Source organism: Bufo bufo, chromosome 7 (genome assembly GCF_905171765.1).
Source record: "Bufo bufo chromosome 7, aBufBuf1.1, whole genome shotgun sequence".
NCBI lineage: Eukaryota > Metazoa > Chordata > Amphibia > Anura > Bufonidae > Bufo > Bufo bufo.
In genome coordinates this window covers 172704593-172712831 of record NC_053395.1, presented here as the reverse complement: position 1 = coordinate 172712831, position 8239 = coordinate 172704593, and the positions used below count along the sequence as shown (strand labels likewise).

The following is an 8239-nucleotide window of genomic DNA, read 5'->3' as shown; positions in this document are numbered from 1 at the left end:
ACGGAGCGGCGGTCCGGCGGCACGGCGAAATAGCAGAAGGACGGATCCGACAGGGTGAACAGCCTGTCAGATCTGTCCTGCCGCTAATGTGAAAATAGCCTTAACGTAAGTAATGCAAGTACTGTATGTAGAAGAGGAATGATGCACATGCATGAGCAATTATATACAGAAATTTGTGTAAGTAACCAGAAACTGTGCTTTTTTTTGGCCATGAACATTCGTTGAGTATCCAGGTTCAGTCTATAAATGAAAGGAAAATTACAGTAAGTACACATTTGAATATATATATAGTAAAACATAGTTGTATGATAAGATGTTTTGCCTCTTCCAAGAACATGCACTCCAAAATAAGTCCCTTTGGACGGTACATGAAGAAAATACACAAAAAATGCACCTTGCCTTTATATTCCCTTTTTCTAATTCTTCAAAGTTCACATATACACAACAAATTCTGAACCATGTCCTTCCCTCTTAGCTGACTGTTTTACCACTAGAAATAGGAAGGATATGGAGAAAATTACACATTGCTAAATATGTGGGATCTTGTTTTTTGATCTTTTTTTTTATTTTTTTCTGTTTCTTTGTTTTTTTATTCATACATTAAACACATTAAAGTGATTTTCGAGAGGTGAAAAAATTGGTGGCAGCCGGTTCAGCTTGTCCTGTGCTGGTGGCCGGAATCAGTATCTGGGCAGTGGAGCTGAGCTACTGAGCATGTGTGACCACCGGAACTGGTAACAATTGTTCTGAGAGATATCCAAAAGAACACCCAGGGAGTGTCATAACAAGCATGCAACAACAATCGCTAGACACAAGCGCATTTTATAAAGGTATTTTCTGGGACCCATCAAGTAATGCAAATCCACCACAATCACAAGTCTCTCTCCTGTAGAAGAAAGTTTGTAATATACTTACCATTGAAAGTTGTGTGCATCAGCTACTTGGCAACCCAGTCACGTAACAGAAATCCTGCTTCCACAGATGTTTCTGGCTTAAGCTATGGATGGGAAGTCACTTCTGCTGTACATGGGACCAGGACTATTCCTCTCCCTGCACAAACTCCTGAATCCACCTCATCTGCGCATGCACCAGGGGCATGAATAGTTCTGGCCACGTCCACAGTGGAAGTGACATACCATCCATCAGCGTCAGACTGAAATCCCTTTGACCTTCCAGAGGAAATAATTCTGAGGGTCCACCTTCAGTGTATAGTATATTAAGGGCCCTGTTTTATAAAAGGTCCATTACTGTCAGACCTTGGGCCCACTGGAGGATCCTCTGATAATCTGAAGGGACAGTCCAACCCTGCCATCCATACCGCAGGCTGGAAACCTGGTACAGAATGGGAGGTCGACGGAAGCAGGATTTTTAGAAAATACACTTTATGCCCCAAGCGGTCCATCCACGCAATTTTGGGATGGTAAGTATATTGCAAACTACTACAAGCATGTTATGTGTAATGAAGGTGAGTTTGAAGGACCTGGTGGGCCCCGGAAAACCCCTTTTGAAGGGGTTGTGCAAGAATGGGGAGGTTTTTGGCAACCCCCCCAATCTGCAGGACCTGCAAAGGGAAGATGATTTTACCTGCTTCCTGATGCCAGCCCCCGCTCCTTCTTCTGTCAGCCTCCAATGTTCCTTTGGGCTCCAGCGATGTCAACATCCAGTTTGACATCACCATAGCCAATCACAAATGTTCACATGGTTGCAAGGAAAGCTTGACACCACCATGGCCTGTGATTGGCTGCGATGATGTCAAACCGGATGTTGACAACGCTGGAACCGAAAGAAGCATTGCCGGCCAAGAGAAGGAGTGAGGAGCCAGTCCCGGGAAGCAGGTAAGTCATCTTCCCTTTGCTGGCCCTGCAGAATGTGTGTGTGTGTGTGGGAAGGGGGTGTAACTGAAAATATCAGGTCATACAATTATTGCCTTGGTTGTGGCAGATGCCTGCTTAATGATGTTAAACTCACCTTTGCTGTGGCTAAGCTGTGCACACTAGTGTCCATTGTGTCCATTGTGTCCATTGTGTCCATTGTGTCCAGGGTGTCGATTATTACCATTATTCCAGTGATAGTTGGGGCTCCAGTCATTGTGCCGGTAGTTATTACGTGGATAAGGCATAGGCCCATGATAATAATTATTTGGTGGTGCGTGATGTCCTCCCCAAGGATGTGTATTCATGGGTCTGTGAAATCCTGGGTAATAGTTAGGGTTTGGTCCTGAAACATAATTTGATACTAGAATAAGCACTGCAATATGTGATTATATTAAAAGGTTGCAATAAGGCCAGTTTGACAGTAGGTTTGATTTGCAGTGCTACTTTTTTTTTAAACCGTAAATTGCTCCTTAGCTACTCTTTACAACCTTTAAGTTTCCAATGTGTATGTTCGCTAAGGTTCAGCCATGAAAATTTTTAATGTTACAGAGCAAATGCCTGAGAAAGCTGATTTACATTCAATGACCTTATTCCCCCATCCTAAAAATGGATACCTTTTGCCTGCTCTCAATTTATCCTTAATTAATGTCCATAGTATTTTTGGAACTTCAAACTAATTTTAGACACAAATCTATATAAAACAGAATTTTGGTGCTTTGTTTAGATTAGAACTGATTGGCCTTCATACAAAAGTATAAAAGCATATACGGGTTCATTAAGTGACTCATCTTTACAGGGGTTTTCCGGGCCTATACTTGTAAAACTAAAACTTGTAATTTATACATTTAAATCTGTCCTCTTTATGACTTCAGCTGTACACGGGGGAGGTGTTATCAGTTATTGATAGCATTCTCTGTGTAAGTGTGTATACAGAGATAGCTGTCCGTCACTGATAAGATGGCTCCCATGTACAACTGAGCTCAGAAAGAACAGAGGTTTAAATGCATAAATTACACATTATTATAAATCTCATCCTACAAATATATACTGTGTATAAATATGTACATACAGTGCTGCCCATAATTATTCATACCCCTGGCAAATTTTGACCTAAAGTTACTTTTATTCAACCAGCAAGTTTGCTTAAATGTAAATAAATACTGAGATGTTTTTTTCCCCCACAAAAAATGCCTCTTGTACATCGTCTTATTATCTTTTGCCATATGTGCTTCTCTTTCTTCCTATTCAGCTCCATACCGTAGATGTAGCTGAACAGAAAAAAAAGAGGAACAAGTCGCAACGTCAGAGGAAGAGCCAGCAGCCAGTCAAGCTATGGAATGGTAAGTACTGCTGAAAGTGTCTTCTTTTCACCCACAGATTAGCTGAAAGAGACTTTTTTTAGGAACAGGCCTGGATAATACCCTTAAAGGGCATCTGTCAGCAGTTTTGTACCTATTTTATTGGCTGATCTGTTGCATGTGTGTTCGGCAGCCAAAGGCATCTGCGTTGGTCCCATATTCATATGTGCCCACATTGCTAAGAAAAATTATGTTTTAATATATGCGAATGCACCTCTAGGAGCAACGGGAGCGTTGTTATTACACCTAGGGGCTCTGGTCTCTCTGCAACTGCCACCCTCTCTGCACTTTGACTGGACTAGGCAGTGTAAAAGTGATCTTTCCATCCGGGTCCAAATCCTAGCACAAACTGCTTTCAGAAGCCCTGTCCCTAGAACCAGACACTGGAACTACACTGCTCCATCCACTTGAATGGGAGCACAGTAGTAAACTGGTCAGTAGATAAGTTCCAGACCACCCCTTTAACAGGGATTTGGAACACAGGATCAGACCACTTTAACCTACTGACATTAAAACTGATTGTATTCAAGGGTATACATTCACTTGAAAAGGGACCTGTCACCAGGTCAAAACCTGCAAACTGTGCACAGTATAATTTATCGAGATTTTCTTTATCTCATGAGACCACTCTGTGAGAAGTCCGGATCAGAAGCGAGAGGAGAAGCGAGAAGTCTAGCAGCATTGACCAAAAACAGCCCTTGTCAATGCGTGTTCTCATGAGCTATGGACGATGTCATGAGATCAGGCTGTGCTTGACAGCTCCAATGTTGTCCGTCTACGATTGGACAGTGTCAGAGTTATGGAGAAAGACTCCACTCCAAGAGACAAGCTTTGGATGTCTCCCCATGGCAAGCCACTTCCAATACATATACAGTTTGTGCAGGGTATCTCTGTAATGGTGGATCAACCCCCGCAAAAAACTAAATGTTCCGGAGGAAAGCACCAATTCAGTTATTGACTACAAATATTAATTTCTTATTTACAAAAGGAGAGGGAATAAGTGTCTGATTGGTGGAGGTCTGAAGAAAGATGGGTAAGAAAAAAATGGGGTCATTTATCCAACTAGTGTACAGTAGAACTGGCTTAGTTGCTCATAGAAACCAATCTGATTCCACCTTTCATTTTCCAAAGAAGCTGTCAAAAATGAAAGATGGAATCTAATTGGTTGCTATGTGCAAGTAAGCCAGTTCTACTTTGCACTAGTTTGATTAATGACCCAAAAGTGTCTGTGCTAATAGTGTGATCTGTCATAAACACAATGAAAAATGCAGCAAGCAAAATACAAGAAGTTGGAGTTTAGAAGCATTTGTTAGATGAAGGAAAATGTGGAGTCAATAAGTCTGATAATAAGTAACTCACTGTGGTAAGACATGGTGGAGCACCTGTAAAAAAAAAAAAAAAAAAAACATTAATCCATTTAGATATACTTTAAAGGGGTATTCCCATCACAGACAATGGGGGCATATTGCGAGAATATGCCCCATTGTCTGATAGGTGCGGGCTCCCACCTCTGGGACTCGCATCTACACCAAGAACGGAGTGTGGAGAGTGGTGGCAGGAGGACCCCAGGTTTCCCAGGGTCCAGCCACCACCAAGCTCTCTCCCCATACAAGTGAATGCGAGCACACCGCACTTGCGTGGCCACCGCTTCCCTTCATTTCTATGGGGCCGACGAAAATAGCCGAGCCAGCGCTTGGCTATTTTCAGTTGCCCCTTTGAAATGAATGGTGGGCGACTGTGCATGCGCAGTGTACCCTCCACCACCTTTCCACGCTCTGTTCTCGGGACCCGCACCTATCAGACAATGTGGGCATATCCTAGCGATATGTCCCCATGGTCTGTGATGGGACAACCCTTTTAAGTTAAGGAAGCAATTCAAATGTCTACAATTTATTCCAAACGAGATTATGTTTTGATCAGTTAGGCTTTTTACTGGTACATCAGGGACTCATAATTAACAGAACAGGTACTTTAAATTGCATACCTACTGTGAATGGAGATGACCTCTACAGCATCCCGCTCCCTGAACAGTGACCTCCACAGCAATCCACCCCTTAACACTGACCCCACCCCCACAGTGCGCCACCTCTTTAAAATGGGACCTCCACAGAAGCCAACCCCCCTTAACTTTGACCTTCACAGCAGACTGCCCCTTTAACAGTAATTCCACAGAACCCCAACCCCTTGACAGTGACCTCCACAGGGGCCCGCCCCCCTTAACAATGACCTCTACAGCACCCCGCCCCTTAACAGTGACCACAATAGGGGACAGTCCTCTTAACTGTGATCTCCACCATTCCCTGCCCCTTTAACAGAGACCTCCACAGCGCATGCCCCTTTAACAGTGACTGACACAGTACCCTGCTCCCTTAACAGTGACCTCACAGTACCCTGCTGCCTTAACAGTGACCGCCACAGTGCCCACCCCTTTAACAGTTACTTCCAGAGTGGCCTGACAATCGTCCAATCAAATTCCTTTTCTTATGTGGCATTATTGTCTTTAATTGACAGTATATAAAACCCCACAGAATTAGTATACACTTAAGGTCATGTCAGTTACATCGGCCTCTACAACAATGTTGGCTAAGTGTCGCAATTGAAATCATATTAACTCACACATAAGCTGTCTTATACTAAAACTGTCCTTCGATGCTTATAGTAGCCAATCAGAGCTCATATTAATGACCTGTAGCAAAACAGAAGCTGAGCTGTGATTGGCTGCTATAAGCAACCTGATGAATATCCAGGCTAACTGCCAACAGACAATGGTTTCTGTAGTTTGGCGGTTAGGTTACTAAGCATATTTTATGGCAAATAATTGCAAAGCGTAGGGGGGAAAATCTCCACTCAAAACATAGTCTATGACTTTCCCCAAATTTTGTGATTGTAAATGCGACGGTGGGGATTCCTTTAGCGGACATACATACATACTCAGCTTTATATATTAGATATATTACCATAAAAAAAGTATTACACTTTATCTGAATGTACATAGTGTGAAGTATAGTTTAGCTATAGTTTTTTTTTAAAGGGGTACTATTCTAAATATTTGTGGCATATCGCTAAGATATGCCACAAATGTCAGATGGGTGCTGGTCCCACCTCTGAGACTCACCCCTTTCTCGAGAACAGAGCCTCAATGAAGGAAGAGCGGCCACGCCTGTGCAACCACCCTCCATTCAACGCTAAGGGAGTTCCAAAAATAGGCGAGCACTATATTCAAATGTCTCAAAGCAGCTAATGGAGAGCAAGCTGACCATGTGCGGCTGTTCTCCCTTCACTTTGGTGGCTCCTCTCTCGAAATAGGAGCCGGTTCCATAGGAAGGACCCACACCTATCTGAAATTTGTGGCATATCTTAGTTATATGCCACAAATGTTTAGATGCAAATACCCCTTTAAGCAAATACTCCTTTAACTGTTTCTGGTAATATTGGAACAATGAGTTGTGTGTAAATGGAATCTCCTAGAGGCCATGAATATACAGCATTTTTTGTCAAATGTTGAGAAGAAATGTTCTTTATGCAGATTTTCCTGCTGTTTTCTCTGCATTTCTGCTCCAGATAAGCAGGTCTTATTATGAAATTTGACACAGTTCTCACCCTGCATTACAAAAGGTGAAATCTGCACTGACGATCCGCAAAAAAAAACAGTTGGCATGCTGCAGATTTCAAAATCCACACCACAGGGCAATTTCCAGGCCGTGTACATGAAGATCTCATCTGCTTAGCTGGTACTGTATTATGCTGCACATTTTCCACACGAGAATCCACATGCACATTCGTACATACTCACACTCCTTTAAATATTAAATGATTCCGATTGGCTCGTGCAATAGATTTTGACATACAAATTTATGACAGAGAAGCCAAGTAGTAATAGATTTGCATTAAACCCACATATAACCCATAATAATATAAAATCTGGACTTTGAAAGGGTATTCCAGAAGAAAAAAAGTATCTTGGACGGCCATGAAATTGTTAAAAAAATGTAAACTAGCTTATACTCACTCTGCCGACACCTCGTCACTGCTTTTGTGATGGTGGCCAGATCCCTGCTGCTCTCCACTTCCTGCTCCTGTCTTGACATGGCAGGAAACGGCTGAGTGGCATTCCGCAGGCAGGAAATGGAGCGCAGTGGCGTACCGTGCAACATCGGAATGACCGATACGGGGGATTGGCAAGGTGGGTATAAGCTAGTTTATTGTTTTATACCATTTCATGATCATACAACAACAGTTTTTTCTACTGTAATACCCATTTAACAGACAAGTGATTTACTAAATATTCCTACAAATTAGCCCCAAATGGAACAGGAATTGGGAGCATTCACAAGCAAAACAATATTCAGCTTTAAATGTTAATATACTGTAAAGTAAGGGAAAATGATATTGTTTAAACAACTGCTTACAAATTTGTATATTAAGTACCTACCTGTAGATGCAGGACGTGTGATTAGTGTTCAGAAAAAGTTCAGCTACTTTTATAGCAGTTGAAAGACTGGGTGGAAACCAATCATAGTGCACTGCACATAATGAGTATGATCGGAGATTGCAATTTACATACCAAATTATACTTAATCAACCCCTATGTGTGCCACAAACATTTGACAACATTCCCTTTATCATTCCCCATATTGCGGATTTTCCAACGGATATTTCTAAATAATCCCGCCCTATGCAACGATAATTAGAAAAAGGTCTTTCGTAGAGATTGCATTTTATACCACTGAGGAAGGAGTGTGCAAACTCTGAAAAGCATCTGGTATAAATTAAATGCAATCTAGGAAGACCCGCTAAAGAATTATACACCGATATCTATAGCCGCGGACATAACCTTTTATTAAATAAATAAAAATGAAACTGCTATCCATTAAAGAGAAACGGAAGGAAACACCATAAATACCCAATTGAGGTGAAGTTTCAATAGCCCCAGATCCAAAAGTCACAGCTATCCAGAGGAAAGGCAAAGGTACTAACACGTGGGACGCCGAACCTGGAAAGAATATC

At 42.1% G+C, this 8239-nt stretch overlaps 1 long non-coding RNA gene across 1 annotated transcript; it reads right to left on the bottom strand.

The window, feature by feature from the left end:
- Positions 1–207: 207 nt before the first annotated feature.
- Positions 208–7756, bottom strand: LOC121007348. Its single transcript, XR_005780395.1, has 4 exons — positions 7665–7756; positions 4592–4614; positions 1969–2217; positions 208–240 (listed from the first exon to the last, which is right to left on the bottom strand). It is a non-coding gene; the product is annotated as an uncharacterized LOC121007348 (long non-coding RNA).
- Positions 7757–8239: the final 483 nt, after the last annotated feature.